This window comes from Saimiri boliviensis, chromosome 5, assembly GCF_048565385.1.
Source record: "Saimiri boliviensis isolate mSaiBol1 chromosome 5, mSaiBol1.pri, whole genome shotgun sequence".
Classification (NCBI taxonomy): Eukaryota; Metazoa; Chordata; class Mammalia; order Primates; family Cebidae; genus Saimiri; species Saimiri boliviensis.
Window position 1 is genome coordinate 42,473,091 of NC_133453.1, and position 19,656 is coordinate 42,492,746.

The window sequence follows — 19,656 nt, forward strand, 5'->3', positions numbered from 1 at the left end:
TTGTGAGTTTAACCCATAGTTCCCTTATTTTTCATTCTCTTTTTTTGTATATCTTTTATTCATCCTTTTATTCTGAAAATAGAATTTCTGATATCAGAATTTTCAGATTTTTATTATAATTGAAATTTTTTTTCTCTTTTATTCTATACAAGATGTTAGAGGGCTTAAGAATTTTTGTTCCTTACGGTTTTTTTTGAATGACATTCTCCAACAATTTCTGTGTGCCTAGCAGTTTTTAAAAGGGAAGCTTCTTTGATAATATTTTAGGATTTTCTATAGATAATAATCTATTCAGGTTTTACTCTAATTTGTAATATTTGGTCTTCTATATATTTATGCTGGCTAAATTCTTTAATATTAACAAATTTTGTCAAACATGCTCTTAAAATCAATTTTATTTCTTCTTTATCTGTAATTACATAAACTTTTCAGGTTGAATTTGGAATATTTTTATTTTCCTTTTTTCTGCTTTTCTATTTGCTGTTTTTTTTCCAACTTTCCAGGTAGGCTCAGTTAATCTCATTCTTTCCATTTGGTTTCTTGTTTAACAATGACAGCCCTTGAGGTAAATAATCTTTCTCTAAGAATAGTTTTTCGCTACATCTTACGTGCTTTGATACATGGAATTCTAAATTATTTTTTATTTTTGAAATAATCTCTAATTATAGGTCTGATTGTTTTTTAACTCAAGTGTTATCACATACAACATTAATATATGTATATATGTATTTATATTTCATATATAAATATATGCATATATGTATATATATTTAATATTGAAGTCAGAATATTTTTGTATGTGTTTAGAAATTATATTTTTATATGTGCTTAGAAATTATATTAATTTCTAGTTTTATTTTATTATGGTTAGACCGTATGGCCTAATGTTGGAATTTATTGAGGTTTTTCATTTTTAAAAATATTCCATGGGTACTTGAAAAGAGTATATATTCCCAATTTGGGGGAATACCGAAGTCTTGGCAGTTTATTGGTTGGTCTATTTGGTGGTAGGGTGAAGCAAGAAAACTACTAAGCTGTTCTCTCCATCAACTGGCTCCTCCATATCTCTCCAAATTTATCCAATCTCAATCCGTATGGCTGCTTCTTTTTAGGCAGATCTAACCTCTCCTGACTTCCTTAATACACTTTACCTTTCCCTTCCTGGTTTTTCTTTTGCTGTTTCTTTACTCTCTTGTCTTTGAAGTCTCTGGTAATCCACAATCAGCACTTGATTTAAAACAATCTTCTTTTTATCCTTTTACCTCTTGGCATCCTCACCTAACTAACCCATACTCTCTCTTTTGCTGATGCTATGGATGGCAAAAGTCATTAATTGCCTACTCCATAGTGGTTTTCCCATAACTGCTGACAGAAGTCTGCTTTTGTTTATGACAAATATATGTGTAGCCCCAAAGCAACGGATTGTGATTGGGATAGGCCAATTATGGCAATCCTAGGATCCACTCTCCCAGATTACAATTCAGGTGAGTGTATCAATGTGACTCAGACAAAAATAATAATAATAATATTTGGATTTGCATAGATTTTGAAAGGTTTTTGGAAAAGTCTGCTGGACAATATAATTTGGGGGAAAGCTTTAACTTTCTAAAGAGATTCACTGTCTTCCCTAATTTCTTTCTGACTTAAAGAAGAATGTGATGATTTGAAACTATTAGGAAAGTGTTGAGAGAGCTGCAGAAACATTGGCACTAGTCAATATTCTAACACTGACAACATCCCAGCACCAAACATCCTCTATAATGTATGACCCTATTTAAAAATAAAGAAAGAATTAAAGTTGGGCTGTTTTGTTACTTGCAGGCAAATGCATTCCTAACTGATACATTAGATTTATATCCCCTTCTGTGTTGCTTTATAATTATCCCTCCATTTCTTTGCATATATTTAACTGTATTGCATATATTAAACTTGAAATCACTTATGTTCAGGAAATTTTCTTAAATTTATTTTGCATCTGGAAATGTCTTAAGTCAGAATGTAGCACATGATTAGCATTTAATCATGCAATTAATTAGCACAGCTAAAATGTTTTAAGTACTTTCTATGTACTATACAGTCTTCTAGGTGTTTTACATATATTCATTGTTTATTCTCCAAAACCACTGTATAAGGAAGCTACTATTTTTATATTCCCATTCTCACAGATGAGGAAACTAAGATGCAAGATCATACATCCCTAACCCATGTCCTGTTTAGGAAAAATAAAAAGTGCAGCTCGCTGCCTGCACTAATTTCTTGGGGCAAATGGGAAACGGGTTAAGAGGCAAAGCCAAAGTTTGAACTGAAGTAATCTGGCCCCAAAGCCTATGCTCTCAATAACCAGTATATACTATCTCTTATTTGATACATGATGTCAATTGTTGTAATTTGGCAATAAGTTTTTGTATACACATATATTTGGCAAACACAAACACACATGCCTACTCCCACCCATATACAACACAACCCCAAAGAACTCTTTACTTGATACTACAATCTGTTTAATAAATAGTCATTCTTTTCCAGGAAGCCCCTGTTTTAGTAGCTGTGGTAAATCGTTGAGTCCCTTCTTCATTCAAAAGATTAATTTCAGCATTTTCCCTCAAAGGCTAGCTAAAAGTAGAACTTGCCACAATTCTAAATACTAGATTGTTTAGAAACAAAGGTAGTCATTTTATATAAAATAAGATTTGACCTGAATCTTCACCCTTTATTGGACTGAACCCAAAACCTCAACATTTCTGAAGCTTTGAGAATGAACTCTGAGTTGGCTTCATCACTTTTGTTTTTATATACCTCTCTACTCTTTGGGTTCCTCCAAGATGAAAAACTGAATGACCAAAATAGCAGAGAGAAGATGCCCTTTGAGGCCCAGTAGAGTCAAGAAATAGTGAAAATTTAAGGAGAAACCTGCTGTTTCTTTAAAAAAAAAAAATCTAGTGTCATTTCTAAATCACTATTGTTTAAATAGAAAATCAGGTATTATGCGACTAAAAATCTTGTTTTATTATAACAAAATTCTAGACTCTCTCACTAACATTCACATAGTAGAGTGATTAACTTAGAGTCTCTTAAAACATTACAAGTTTTGTAACCTTGTAATGTCACGAGGCACTTAACCCTCTTAGCCATCTATAAGAGGTTAATAATGGTGGTTACAGCTAGGATTGACACGAGCTTTTCATGAGCTGATTCTCATAAGGCATCTTCATCATTATTGTCACAGAACAGCTAATAGGTACATAGTTCTTGCTATATGTTAGGCTCTATTCTAAGTTTCTTTTTTATATATTAACTCCTCTAATTTTTACAATAACACTATGAGATAGCTGTTATCTCCATCTTAAGAGATGAACAAATTGAGGCAGAGTGAATAAGTAACTTACCTAAATTCACACTGTATGTAAAGGATTCAAACTGGACAATCTGACCCCCATGACCATGTATTAACCACTGCATTCTATCATGCTTTCAGAAATAACCATTTTTATCACTACATTTTTCAAAATAATGCATAATTATTAAATAAATGATATTTCAAATCAAAATAAATAATATTCAACATAAACAACATCTACATAAGCAAGCTGAATTCATGTCTGAAATCAAAATGGTTTAGTCCTAAAGGAATTTAGGTAAATCATCTGTAGATACACATGTAAATATGCATATATCTATAGTGTCAGGGGTATCTGCAAAAACAGAATTAACTTATGTTTTTATTAAGCCATTTATTTTTAGATAATTATAGATTCGCCTGCAGTTGTAAGAAATAACAAAGAGATTTCATACACCTTTTACTCAATTTTATCCAGAGTAACATCTTGCAAAACTATAGTGCATATCACAACCAGAATATTTATTTATTAATATATATAGACAAGATACAGAAACTTCCATCACCACAAGGATCTCTCATGTTATTCTTTTATTGCCATACCCATGCCACTTCCACCCTTTCCTGGCCTTAGCCCCAAATCACTGATCGGTTATTCACCTCTAAATTTTGTTATATGCAAATATCCATATTTCTGTAGATCTCCACAAAGTGGTTAATTGATTTTATGAGATTTTGAACTTTTTGTGTTTATTAGATCCTCAGAATTGCCTTATTGAATTATCTTTAGTCAGGATAAAAGTGGGCACAGGTGTGAATAATGAGAGAAGTAGCAACATAATGACAGAAATAAGATGATTCTTTTTTGTTCCTCTACAGCAATCTATCTCATTCCTACATGTGACTTCTGGTTTAAACAACAGCTTTGTCGTTTGTAAGTGTGAAACACTTTTTAGAAGATTTTGCATTCCAAGATCTGGTATTAATAAACTTTCATTGTAATAACATCATACTTCTGCCTGTGTACATTGTCTTTTGTGAAATGAGGAAACATAAAGGATTACCTGGGAATGTCAAAAGATCATTTGCCCATAATGAAAGGAATTTATATTACTAAAGAATTCTGCACAGTAGTCTCAAGATTTCATATAGAGAGTCACCAGTAAGAATGCATAGAAAACAGAAGTTAGTATGTGTTTGAAGGAGTTGATGGAGTTGGAGCCATGAGTGATTTATTATTTTATACTTTACTACCTTTTCTGATACTTGTTTAATAAGCACATATCACCTTTATGACAGAAAATCTTACTTTTTGATAGAAATATGGTGAATTAATTTTTCACATCCCATGCCACAAGGGCTGTTTTTCTGGAGAAGAAGATATGCAAGTGTGTGGAGTCTCTGCATTTAACTGTGCGTGTTTCTCTGTGTTATGACCTCTTCGTATATTACATTCTAAAAACTACTTTGAAAATGTTTACCAGAAAAGGGTGATGATCCGATTTGTTTTTCTAAATCAAGATAACACCTTAGTTTATTAATAGGCCAGTGAAAATTACATTGCATATCATGCTGCTCAAAAGTTGCCTTTTATATTTCTTAAAACATTATTTCTAAAACATTTTAATGAGTTAAATTTTATTGACATCACCTAAGTTATATTATGTACAACATAGAGTGTTGGAATTAGCAATACATTACTTGATAAGAAAATGTAATCACTCTGAATTTGTTTATATTCAATAATAAATTATCTTTACATTTTCCTCGCCTTCATTCCTATTTTAACAACTTGCTTACATTTTAGTTTTTCTGAATCTCTCCTAAATTTTGGCTTTATGCGTTCCATTAGTTTGATGAATAGTCAAAAAAGTAAACAATAAACTTTTTTCTTTGCCACCCCTTCCCCTTTATTTTGATCTTTTTAAACATCTTTATCCTTTGATATTTGGAAAGGTAAGTGTAACATCTGATATACCAAAAAAGCATTTGTAAAATGATCTAATCAACTAATTCTCAGAGTCCTTAGTTAAGTCAAATATTGCAGTGATTAATGATATATAATAATAAAAATGAAAAGTCCTTAAGCAAATATAATATTTCTCTAGACTGATCTATGCCAAGCAGTCCTTAGGAACCCTAAACAAACTTACTTATCAGGCAAGCATTAGTGCCCTAAATAATAGCATGCAATTCCATCATTCTGACTATTCTACTGATGGTCAATACCCTGAAGCCAGTCCTTCCCATACATGTCTCCTCCCACCTCATCAAGAGGATGTAGAACATCTGTAGAGCATTAAAGGCTAGAGTAAATGCTTCCTTTTCTCTTTTAAGGCAGTTTTGGGTTTTTTGTTTGTTTGTGTTTTCAGCCTAGATAGTATGAAGGCAGTCATTTGAAATGTATACAGCCGATTCTTTGTTTAAATCTGGAAGTTGGCACATTGCAAATTAGTTTGACTTGCTAGCTCTCTCTTTTTTGCCTTGGTAGATAATGATTTTGGTAAGCTCACAGGAAAAAAGTCAAGTCACTTTTCTTGTATCTAAGCTTTAGCTGCTAACAAATAGATGATCAGTAATTCATGTCTCAGTTACATAATTGGCATATTTGAATAAAGTTCATTTAAGCCTTTTCCAACAGGTGCTCTGTGAAATGAAGCAAATAGGAGAGCGTCTGTCTGTTTGGGGTGACTTACCAGCCTCAGCACATTGAGGTGAAATCAGGAGTCATTGGAGATTATCAAATACAATTTTAATGCTTGCTTAGAATTAGATAGTAGTCATTCAGGAAGAAAAAAAAAAAAAGAAACGTTATAACTTATGGAGTTTACAATCCTAGCAAATTACACATTTGCTTAACTTTACCATGCCTGCAAAAGACATTTTTTTAAAGGTGTCAATGGTCAGACAGCCAAGTGGCTCTAGTGTAGAAATCAAATTTGTTTGCTTCAGAATCAAGCTAAAACAATGTTACACAAACTGCTCGAAACTATCTAATGGCTCACGTTTATCCCACAGCTGAAACCCCACCTGGTCCATGGGAGCCCTGAGTCATCATTCTGTGCCAGTGCATTCTGTAGCTACACCTCAGCACCACCTCTTACTCCTATCCAGAGGCAACTAACTCAATTTAAGTTCCGTTAAAGTTAACTTAGGAAACATGAAGCCTATAAATAGAGGGGAACATTTGGGAGTGTGTGTGTATGTGTGTGTGTGTGTGTGTGTGTGTGCACGCACATTGGCATCTATTAAAACATATCTACTCTTTCAAAAGTTCTCCATTGTAAGGGGTATATGTGGGCTAACTACCATTTTTCTGTTTACTTGTTTAACTAAGTATTAAGTGACATAATACTTGCCTGTAACATTGCTATCTGTATTATGAATGACATAATTATCATAATTCTCAGTTTTAAAAGCCCTCTGTCTGAGAGCTTTTTTTCTTCCTTTGTGAAAATTAAAACCGTTACTTCACTACATGCTCTATTGAGATGACTGACAATTGATGAAAACATACCAAACTCCCACAAATAATTTTAATTTCCATCCAAAATAAAAATGTGTTAATTTCTCATGCCTATAACAAAAATATTTTCATAATGATACTGTTTACATAGATTTAATCAGTTGTGTCACTGGGGTACAGCAAAAACAGCAATGTGACCTGCTGAGATTTAGCACCAGATTGCGATTTACAATCAAGGCAACAAGAGTCACTGAAGTGCATAACTCTCGCCCCAATTACTAATTAATCAGACCCAAAGAGGTCTCCATAAAAGGCACGACATACAGCTGTGCATCCCATAAATTTAAAGGCCTCCTCTATATTTTAAGGAGGAAAGGTGACCCATAGAGTCACATCATTAATGGTACCCGTCTTGTACAAAACCTCATCCAACACATTCCATTGAGTGCCTACTTATCTTTCTCCACTCCGTTTTTAAATGTTCTGAATACAAAATTTCACACTGTGGCAGTAGCCCAGCATCATTAAAATGTCAGTATGCTGGTTTCTGTATAAAAACAAGTGACTGGCTTGCTTTTTTGAGTTTCTGTATCTGTACAAGTCTTTTTTCTTCTGCAGCTAGTATCTATAGAAAATGATGGGGTGTAATAGGTTAATGTATTTTAAGAGTGTGTTGGAAATTATGGGGAATAGCAATCAGTGTAATTCAGTTCAGTCCAACTTCTACCCAACTGCATCAAATGAAAAATATATTTGATCCCTTTCACATGGGGATCAGATAATAGAAGTTTTATGAACTGCTCGGCTTTGACAAAAAAAGATTCCAATTGAGTAGTCGAAAGGAAAACACGCATTGCTGACTTGTTTATTTTAACCATCTTTAAAATAATGAGCCAGATTCTCATTTTTCTTCTTCCCTGATCCCTCCTCTATGTGGAGCACTCCCTTTGAAGTAAATAGCAGCCCTGGACCTAGAGGAGATCTGCAAGGGGAAGGAGCAAAATGAGAATCAGGCTGCTGATTTCAGGCCCTTAGTGGATAGCCTGGCCAAATGAAAGCTAAAATGATTTGAGTCATGTTGCATTAACCACACATTGTTCTGTGTGGGCCACCCTAAAGCACAGTATCAGACCTGAAGGCAGGGATATTGGTACTCTCATATGAGTGCAGGAAAAACGACCAATTGCAGAAATGATAGCTACTTTATTAGAGATTTTGATGATACAAACTCCTCACTTTTGCTTGCAAGGGATTTCTGGAAACTCATGAAACAGGAATTATAAAGCAAATTATGTTTTTGCAGAGGAAAGGTACAATGACAAGAGTTTTGCATTCTTAACGAAGGATTGCAACAGTTAAATCATAGCTGTGGCAAAATAAGCTATGATAAGGTAAAAATGCAACAGCTATACGTCACGATAAGAATTTTTTTTTTTTTTTTTTTTTTTTTGAGATGGAGTGTTGCTCTGTCACCCAGGCTGGAGTGCAATGATGCGATCTTGGCTCACTGCAACCTCTGTCTCCTGGGTTCCAGCGATTCTCTGCCTCAGCCTCCCCAGTAGCTGGGATTACAGGTGCCTGCCACCATCCCCAGCTAATTTTTGTATCTTTCAGTAGAGATGGGGTTTCACCATGTTGGTCAGACTGGTCTTGAACTTCTGACCTCAGATGATCCACCCACTTCAGCCTCCCAATGTGTTGGAATTACAGGCCTGAGCCCCTGAGCCTGGTCCACGATAAGAATTTTAAGCAGCTTACTTACGCTTCAGGTCCTAAATACACATGGTACACTGAGTAGAGGAGGAATCACATTTGTAACCTGGTATTTTTAGTCCCTGTCTGCCATAAGGTGCCATGTGATAGGCATGAGCATCCCGCCAATCTTTCTCTTTCTCTATAACCTGAACATACATATACATCTACAGTATATATCAATATTCTAATGAATTGCTAATAATCACGTTTATTTCCTTAGCACATAGAAAAGGAATACCTAAAATCCGTATCATTTAAAAAGTAGACAAAGTCTGAGCTGATATATTTTCTTTCTTTTGATGACTTTCTCTTCTGTAAATAGAAACGGATGATGAGGATGGCAGTGGTACAATTTCAGTAATTATCGTTGTATTATGTATTTAGCATATGATGAGCATGCTGCTAAGTACCTTCTGATCCTGCTTTTACCCGTACAACTCCATGAGGACAAAATGGATTGTTTCAGGAATTTCACATATTTTTCTTGTTGTTATTGTTGTGGCTGATGGTTTGATTCTTCCACCAGGAAAAGTCCTTCTACGCTTTCACACTATCAAGTCTCCTTGTGCATTTGAAGCTAGAACAACTGTTAAATGCAGACCAAGTAGCACTTACCAGAAGAGGAAGGGCAGATAAAAACTTATTCTGTGATCTATCTGATCACAACATCTCTTGAATGTATAACAGCCATTACGCATTTAGAGTCCTTATACACTTAGTTGGCAATTAATTTAGAGCATGACTATGTCATTAAGTGCCTGCTTTTGAGTTTAGATCTTGTCTCACAAACTATTAAAAAGCAGGGCCAGCTACATAATTTACCTGAACCAAATGTAAAATAGCCACCTGGGAAATCAATCTCCCCTTAGCATGGGTCACTGTCCTCACCCATAAGGGATGAGAATATCCCTGAGGGATTACTATTTCTGTGCTAGAACACATTTGGCACCTAGTTTAGCGTGGGCAACAGGCCCCCAACAAGTATCCTGCCAAATGCACTGTGGTACTGCCCGCTGACATCCAGATGGACAGTTAGGATATCATGAGGCACCCCACCCTCTCCAGTTCCCAGGAACCCTCAGTGCAGAGAGTGGAGGCAGAATACAGGTTCTTCCATCCTAGTCCCACCTCGCAGGACCTGTAGCCATCGCTTCTGGAGGATAGCAAAGGTATGGAGGGAGACCTGATAAGGTCTCCTGTCCCATGGGCAGCTCAGAATCTGTTGGGAATGAGGGAAGGAAGGTGTACGGAAGAAGAGTAAGAACTAGACTACATTTGCACCGGGGCTCCCCCTGCCCCCGAGCACAGGCTCCATTGTCCCATTAAACTTCACTTGCAAAATACAAATTCCTAGAAAAAAAATTAAGAATTTCAGGAGGGCCACTAGAGAACATTGAACCCCAAGCGGTGAACCTTTATGAGCAAAGGTTCTGTACCACTACACTGGTCACACACCAGTGAGCCAGCCTTGCTAAATGGTTGTTCAAGACATCCACAGGCTGAGTGAGGTGGTTCATGCCTATAATCTCAGCACTTTGGGAGGCTGAGGCAGGAGGCTTGCTTGAGGCCAGGATTTTGAGACAAGCCTAGACAACATAGTGATATCGCATTTCTATTAAAAAAAATTGTACAAATCATCTGGCTGTGGTAGTGCACACTTGTAGTTCCGGCTGCTCAGAAGGCTAAGGAGAAAGTATTGCTTGAAGCCAGAAGTTTGAGGCTACAGTAAGTTATGATCACACTCTAGCTTCAAAAATGGAACAAGACCTTGTTTCAATAATAATAATAATAATAGTATCTATCAGGCTGCATGAAAATAAGTAAAGTTGCAAGTACTAAACCAAAGGAGGAAATTGACTTAATTTGCATTAAACATACTATTCCATGAATTCTGTGAGGCAGCATGACTGAACTGTGCTATTCTATCTGTATTAGCAAGGATTCTCAAGACGAACAGGACTAACAGGATAGCTGTGTATATGAAGGGTAGTTTACTAAGGAGTAATGACTCACACAAGGTGAAATTCCACAGTAGACCTTCTGCAAGCTGAGGAGCAAGGAAGCTAGTCCGAGTCCCAAAACCTCAAAAGTAGAGAAGCCGACAGTACAGCCTTCAATCTGTGCTCAAAGGCCCGAGGGCCTCTGGCAAACCATTGATGTTGGTCCAAGAGTCCAAAAGCTGAAGATTTTGGAGTCTGATATTCGAGGGTGGGCAGGAAGCATCCAGCATTGGAGAAAGATGGAGGCCAGAAGACCTAGCCAGTCAAGTCCTTCCACCTTCCTCTGCCTGCTTTTATCCTAGCCACACTGGCAGCTGATTAGATGATACTCATCCACATTGAGGGTGCTTCAGCCTCTCCGACTCCACTGACTCAAATGTTAATCTCATTTGGCAACACCCTCACAGACCCACCCAGGAAAAGTACTTTACATCTTTCAATTCATTCAAGTTGACATTCAGTATTAACCATCACACCGTCCATCACTGCTCTCTCTTCATCCATCCTCTAAACATTCCTTGCAGCTTCCCCACTGAGATAACACACGAGGGTGAGACAGTTGCTCCCCAGAAATGCCAACTTGGTTATTTTCCTAATAAAATTTATCCAACAGGAGTCTCTTCCCTAAGACAACCACACAGTATGAGAAACGCCAGATTCTTATAAAAATACCTTTAGTCATCAAATATATACAATTACTTTTTTTATGCCTTAGAATGTTCACCTTCTCCTGAAAAATTACATTCAAATATTAGAACTTCTATAATATGCAAAGCATATTTTAATTGCAGTTTTTTAAAACCATGTTCACCATCATAAGCCATAATAAATTGGTTAATCATATTTTAGTTCGCTTTTTTTCTTTCTCAGAACTTAAACAGGTATTTTGATCTCTTTCTTCTGTGCAATTGTAGGAAACCTAATTGTCTTTTTTCTGTTTCTGTGACATATGATGATGATACATCATATGTATAAAGTGTGTTAAATAAAGCATATTTACGTATAATTCTGTGAGCTGATTGGAATAAACCGTAATGCTTTCATCTTATAAATTATGATAAAAATCATTCCTAGGGTCGGATAATTTGTCCAAAATTACAAGAGAGTGAATGTCTAAGCTAGGTGTAGACCCCTGACTTCCCCATGCTGGGTACCTGCTCCTCTTCACCATGTACATTTCCTAGGATCAGAGGTTCCCATAGCACCAAGCGGCAGAGCTGGTGGGTGAAGTATGATCATTAGCACCTGCTTTGTGCTTGGTGCTTTTCATGTGTCTCTTCAATACCTCCAAAATATGTAGAACTGTCTGAATCCTGAAAGGTTTTTGCTTCAATTTTGTATATGATCTCCCCATGTCCCAACCATGAGAAGAGTGAAAACTTTCTGAAACAGGATAGAGCATAAACTAAGCCATGTAAAATAGAACATAAGTCATATATCTGTGACAGTGGACACAACACTTACTTTGGAAAAGTTGGTAAATTAAAGGAACACCTAAGTGTCTTCGTGTGAAGACCTCTGCCAGAGAAAAGTCAGAACATCTGTACACAGTCAATTATGCTCCCAATATCAGGTAGGGTTAATGCTTTAATGTATAGATAGGGAGAATGAAGCTCAGACAGATTACATAGTGTGGGGAAGATCACAGGGTTAAGATTCAAACACAATTCTTTGTGACTCCAAATCCCAAACTCCTTTGCATTCTGCTTTATGTTCAGGAGAGTATGTTTCTTGAGTTCTCTCTGCAGAGGACATTGTGCAAAGAAAGCTCTGAGCAGGGCAGGGAAACCTCATCAGATTATTCAGTCTGTTAGAATCCAGACAGTGAGTAAGCTGCTGCTTTCATGAGCTACAACTGCAGTCTGTTGCTGAGAACATCAGTTCCCCAGTGTGTAGAGGGTGAGGGTGGGAGGAAAAGGAATACAGTTCCAAAGGAACAGTGGAGTTGAATACTGAATTCAAGGACAAATACAGAAACTCACATTGACTCATTCATGAATGAATGAAAGGTGAATATGAGAAGGGTATCCTAGATTACCCTAAATAATGTTCTAATTAAACCAAGGGCAAGAGGCAGAGAAATATGTGTGAACAGGAAGGACAATGACTCGTGTGTGGTGTGTCACAACATTCTGTGCTATGCTTCTTTTAAATTCACAAAATAATTCCTCTCATGTCTTATGTTTTTCCTCTCTGTCACATCCTTTCTTTGAGGCTCAGGAATTATTACCAGTTCCACAGTATTCTGGGAATCCCTTATTACTTGTATAAAGCTATAAATATTATGCATAGTCTATGTGTCTTTTAGAAAATCTTATTATAAAAAAAGTTGACTGTAGAACCCTAGGTATGAAAGGATGAAATTGGAATGTACAGTATATCATATTTCCTCTCTGCTGGGAGAATAAGGGAAGAGCATGCCTCTTTTCCATACTGTTTTCAGCTCTAGAAGTGTAGTGGGTGTCTTTTCACAGGAAGGAAGCACAACTGCTTCAAGACCACTTTCATATCAGATTTTTTAAAATATATTTTATTTTAGGTTCAGGGATAGATGTGCAGGTTTGTTAAACAGGTAAGTTGTGCGCCAAGGGGGTTTGGTGTGCAGATTATTTCATCAGCCAGGTGATAAGCATAATACCTGATATGTAGTTCTCTGATCTCCCATCTCTCCCTTCTCCCACCCTCCACTTCAACTAGGCCCACTGTCTGTTGTTTCCTTCCTTGTGTCCATTTGTTCCCAAAGTTTAGCTCCCACTTATTAGTAAGAACATATATTTGGTTTTCTGTTTCTGCATGAATTCCCATAGGATAACGGTCTCCAGTTTCATCCATGTTGCTGTGAAGGACACAATCTCTTTTTGTGGGAATGTAGTATTCCACAGTGTATATGTATCACATTTTCTTTATTCAGTCTATCAAGCATTTAAGATGAATTCCATGTCTTTGCTGTTGTGAATAGTGCTGCAATGAACATATACGTGCATATGCCTTTATGATAAAACAATTTATATTCCTTTAGGTGTATACCCAATAATTAATTGCTGGGTCAAATATTAACAGTAGTTATATTTTAAATTCTCTGAGAAATTCCCATAATGCTTTACACAGTAAACTAATTTACCTTCCCAACAGCACTGTGTGTTTCCTTTTCTCTGCAACCTTGCCAGTAACTGTTATTATTTTACCTTTTAATAGTAGCCATTCTGACTGGTATGAGATGGTATCTTACTGTGGTTTTGATTTGAATTTTTTAAATAATTAGTTATAATGAAGATTTTTTCATATGCTTGTTGGCCACATGTGTGCCTTCTTTTGAAAGTTGTCTGTTGATGTCCTTTGCTGACTTTCTGATGAGGTTATTTGTTTTTTGTTTGTTAATTTGTTTAAGTTCCTTACAGACTGAATATTAGACCTTTGTTAGATGCATAGTGTGCAAATATTTTCTCTTTTTCTGTAGGTTGTCTGTTTACTCTTTGGTAGTTTCTTTTGCTGTGAAGAAGCTCTTAAGTCTAATTAGGTCCCATTTGTCAATTTTTGGTTTTTAATTTCAATTGCTTTTGGTGTCTTCATCATGGAATCTTTGCCAGGGACTAGATTCAGAATGGTATTTCCTAGGTTATCATGTAGAGTTTTTATTGTTTTAGACTTTACATGTAAGTTTTTAATACATCTTGAATTGATTTTTTATATGGTACAAGGAAGGGGTCCAGTTTTAAACTTCTGCATGTGGGCTAGTCAGTTATCTCAGCATCACTTATTAAATAGAAAATTATTTTCCCATTGCTTGTTTCGTTATCTTCATTGAAGATCTATCTGATGGTTATAGGTCTGTGGCTTTGTTTCTGGGTTCTCTATTGTGTTCCATTGGTCTATGTGTCTGTTTTTGTACTCGTACTACGCTGTTTTGGTTACTGTAGCCCTGTATCTTAGTTTGCAGGTGGGTAACATGATGCCTCCAGCTTTATTTTTCACTAAGGATTGACTTGGCTATTCATGCTGTTTTTTGGGTCCATATGAATTTTAAAATTTTTTTTCTAATTCTGTGAAGAGCATCATTAGTGGTTTGATAGGAAAGCATTGAGTCTGTATGTAAATTGCTTTGAGTAGCATGGTCATTAATATTGACTCTTCCTAACCATGAACATAGTGTTTTTCCATTTGTTTGTGTCATCTCTAATTTCTTTGAAATGTGTTTTGCACTTCTCATTGTAGAAATTTTTTTACCTACAAAAACCACATGATCATCTTGATAGATATAGAAAAAGCTTTCAACAAAATTTAATATCCCTTCATGATAAAAACTTCCAACAAACTAGGCATTGAAGGAACATACTTCAAAATAATAAGAGCCATGTATGACAAACCCACAGCCAGCATCATAGTAAACAGGCAAAAGCCGGAAGCATTTCCCTTGAGAACCAAAATGAGACGGGAATGTATACTCTCACCACTCCTATTTTACTTAGTACTGAAAGTCCCAGTCAGATAAATCAGTCATTAGAAAGAAAAAAGCATCCATACAAGAAGAGAAGAAGTCAAACTATCTCTGTTTGCAGACTATATGATTCTATATCTAGAAAACTCCATAGTCTACTTGAAATATTCGAGATCAGATAAACAACTTCAGCAAACTTTTAGTATACAAAATCAGTGTACAAAATTAGTAGTATTTTTACATACCAATATCCAAGCTGAGACTCAAACCAAACACAATCCCATTCATAATAGCCACAAAAAGAATAAAATGTCTAGGAATTTAATGTCAGACTCTGAACATAGCTTTGAGGTAGATTGAAGGCAAAAACAGAAACAGGCTTTCTCTATGCAATCTACATTAAGATGTTTTCGGCTATCAATCAGAATTTTTAATGAGTAAATGGGAGTTGTGTATCATGAATTGGTAAAGTCATTCTGAAAGACATTTCATAAAATGAATTCCAACATGTTCCATTTGCCTCTGCACTCCACAATTAAAAAGGAAAGAAATATTTTGAAAACTTAGTTACCACAGTAAGATAACCATATTTTATGTATGACTTGATAAAGTAAAGTATTTTACCCACTTGGGTGTAGCTTTTTTCTTGTTAGAAAATATTTTAAGAAAACTAAAATGAAATTCTATTGTATGAAGGTAGTTGGGTGGTGGAAGTGGAAATGAGAAGAAGGAGAAAGTCCAAAGGTCCTGTTCTGTACTAGTGATTGACCTGCAAAGCATGTGACCAACTCCAGAGGAATTGCCTTATAGACTTAAAGTATGTATAGTACACAGAATGTTATGAAGCATAGCACGTAAAAGTCATTGTCTTTCCTTTTCCTGAATATTTCTGTACCCATTGCCTTTGGTTTGATTAGAGTATTATTTAAAGTAATCTAAAATAACTTTTCATATTTTTCTTTCATTTGTTAATGAATTTCCTTAAAATATTTAAACTTTTCAAGATGCAATATGTGTGCTGAGACTCTGAACATGGAATCTAAATTGGATTCTACATTCCCTTATTTTGCATCAGTTTTAAAATATATGTTGTTGGTCAGGTTGTTTTGTGCTGTGCCTAAGGTTTAAACAGTAAACCTATGATTTTAATATAAAAAGAATGCATACTATAGTAAAAAAAAAAAAAAAAAAAAAAAAAAAAAAAAAAAAAAAAAAAAAAAAAAAACTACGGCACAGAGTTATTGCATTATTAAAGAGAAATAATTTTGTACATTGCTATTCTGAGAGATCAACCACACACTTAAAGAGAATGTGTACCAATTCACGTTTGACAAATAGACATAAAATCAAATATGTAGCTATTTCTATTTCTTATTTTGTCAAATGCATGGCTATTCCCATAATACTGGCAAGGGTGAAGTAGGGAGAGAGAGTCTTTCGACTCTTCCTACCCCTCAACAACATAACAGGGAAATGAAATGCACATCTGTAAATAAATGCATCATTAGATTCTCATCAATTTGTAAGCTTCACTTGATGTATGGCTAAAATAATCCCACAAGGAAAACTAAAGAAGTGCTTGGTTCCAAGCACATGCCAAATAGAGGGAGGGAGGGGGTTGATGAATGGGAATCAAATTATTTAAATGAAGAATTTTGCAGATGCTAGAAATATCTTTTACAACAGTCCAGAATGAGGAACAATTTTAAGTACACGGCTACCAATATATTCATTAACAGAGGAGCGCTCTGGACATATTAAAGGAGCACAGTAAAACAACTAATGATGCACTTGAGCAGTAACAGGTTGTCATTAGACCAGCATCTGCTCTCATCAGAGTTAATTATTCATTTGCTTTGTTTTCCAAGTAGGTGTCTGGTAAAATTTAGCAGAATCTTAATTAAAACACATTTTCAAACTCCTTGGATGCTCATCTCATCTGAAGGAATCAAGACAATTTCCACCATAAACATCAAGCTTCAGTTGAGCTATCAAAGTGAAGAAGGAATTAAGCCAATATAAGTTTTTAAGTATTAACTATTGGGATGCCCAGAGCATGCATATAAGGAAAACCTAGCTTGAGAAACAACCTGTTTTCCCCAAATTACCAACTAGTCATAGCACACAGTCAAATAACAAGTATACTTAAATCCCTAATTTGCTTTCACTATGCAATAGAGAAATGGGAATGTGCATATGAACTTGGGACATCAAAAAGACAATCTAAGTGTATGTAGTTACCCTTGAATTATTTACTTAATAATTAAAATATGACATGTATATACATTTCAACTTCAAAATTTGGAATAAGTTTTCAGAAAATGAAAATATTTTCCCAAATGACCACTGTTTTACAATCAGCTGCTAATGTATGGAAATACTATTGAGGATCCTACTTAAATCCTTAATATTGACAAAATGTTTGTAATTTCATATATAATTGATAAAATTATAACATGTATACTGATGTATATCAGTTCAATACTGCTATATCAATATACTGTAAATACAAAAAATATGAAAATTTGGACAGTCAAGAATAATTATTGTGTTTGACCTAATACTTAAGTACTTAGAAAGCATACTGCTGAAGTGAATAGAATAAAAGGTAAAATAATAATAACTAGGAGAAATAAGACATAGATATATTAGGGAAGTTATTAGAGTGAAATCAGAGAATGCTACCAGCATCTTCCATAACTGTAAGGATTTAAACTTTACCCTGAATTCTCACTGTCTGGAGGATAAATGTGAGGCATTCTAGTAGAAAGATTCTTTGTATGAAAAAAAATAATGAACATTGATTTTATTCTGCCATTAAAGTGAGTGTGGGGTTAGCATATCTTATAAAATGTGAACTTAGCACTCATGGAAAAAAAAAATGCTGATTACTTAGTTTCACTATTCTGGATGTTAGGATATAAATTCCCCACACTGGATGGAGTCTATCTGAAAAGGTATCTATTTATTGTAACTATGATATGGATTCTTTAAAGAATAGAATTATGATAATTTTTAAAATGTATGTATGAATGTAAATGTATATTTACGAATCATATATACCATGGAATACTATGCAGCCATAAAAAATGATGAGTTCATGTCCTTTATAGGGACGTGGATGAACCTGGAAACCATCATTCTCAGCAAACTGACACAAGAACAGAAAATCAAACACTGCATGTTCTCACTCACAGGCAGATGTTGAACAATGAGAACACATGGACACAGGGAGGGAAGCATCACACACTGGGATCTGTGGAGGGGAACTAGGGGAGGGACAGCGGGACATGGGGAATTGGGGGAGATAACATGGGGAGAAATGCCAGATACAGGTGATGGGGAGGAAGGCAGCAAACCACATTGCCAAGTATATACCTATGCAACAATGTTGCAGGTTCTTCACATGTAATTTTTTTTTTTAATGTATTACGAATGAGTAAATCCAATCAGTAATCAAAATACATATAGTTAATATATCCAATGAACTATGAAAGATATTCAGAGGAGTCTTCAGCTTCTTCAGTTTCTTCTCACCAAGAAATAGATGATAACCCTCTACCAGTATGACTAACGCATCTCTAATGCTCCATTTATATTTTTTCATTTCTTATTGCTCTAATTCTATACAGTCTGACTGCCCTATTATGTCTGCTTATCTAAATTTAGGGTTTTTTTTTCTTTTTTTAACAAACGGGGTCTCACTATGTTACCCAGCTGGACTCAAACTCCTGAGCTCATGCATAAGGGCTTATTTTATTTATTTTATTTTACTTTAAGTTCTGGGATACGTGTACAGAGTGTGCAGGTTTGTTACATAGGTATACATGTGCCATGGTTTGCTGCACCTATCAACCTGTCATCTAGGTTTTAAGCCCACATGCATTAGACATTTCTCCTAATGATCTCCCTTCCCTTGTTCCCCAACCCTTGACAGGCCCCAGTGTGTGTTGTTTCCCTTTCTGTGTTCTTGTGTTCTCACTGTTCAACTACCACTTATGAGTGAGAACATGTAGTGTTTGGTTTTCTGTTACTGTGTTAGTATGCTGAGAATGATGGCTTCCAGCTTCATCTGTGTCCCTGCAAAGGACATGATTTCATTTTCTTTTTTATGGTTGCATAGTATTCCACATTGTATACATGCCACATTTTCTTTATCCAGTCTATTAGTGGTGAGCATTTGGATTGGTTCCATGTCTTTGCTATTGTAAATAGTGCTGCAGTAAACACACAAGTGCATGCATCTTTATAGTAGAATGACTTATATTCCTTTGGGTATATACCCAGTAGTGGGATGGCTGAGTCAAATGGCATTTCTGGTGGTACTCGAGGAATTGCCACACTATCTTCCACATGGTTGAACTAATTTACATCCCCACCAAAAGCGGAAAAGTGTTCCTATTTCTCCACAGCCTTGCCAGCATTTATTGTCTCTTTACTTTTTAATAATTGCCATCCTTACTGCCATGAGATGGTATCTCATTATGGTTTTGATTTGCATTTATCTAATCATCAGTGATGATGAGCTTTTCCTCATATGTTTGTTGGCTGCATAAATGTCTTCTTTTGAGAGGTATCTCTTCATATTCTTTGCCCACTTTTTGATGGGGTTGCTTTCTTATTTCTTGCAAATTTCTTTTAAGTCCCTTGTAAATTCTGGATA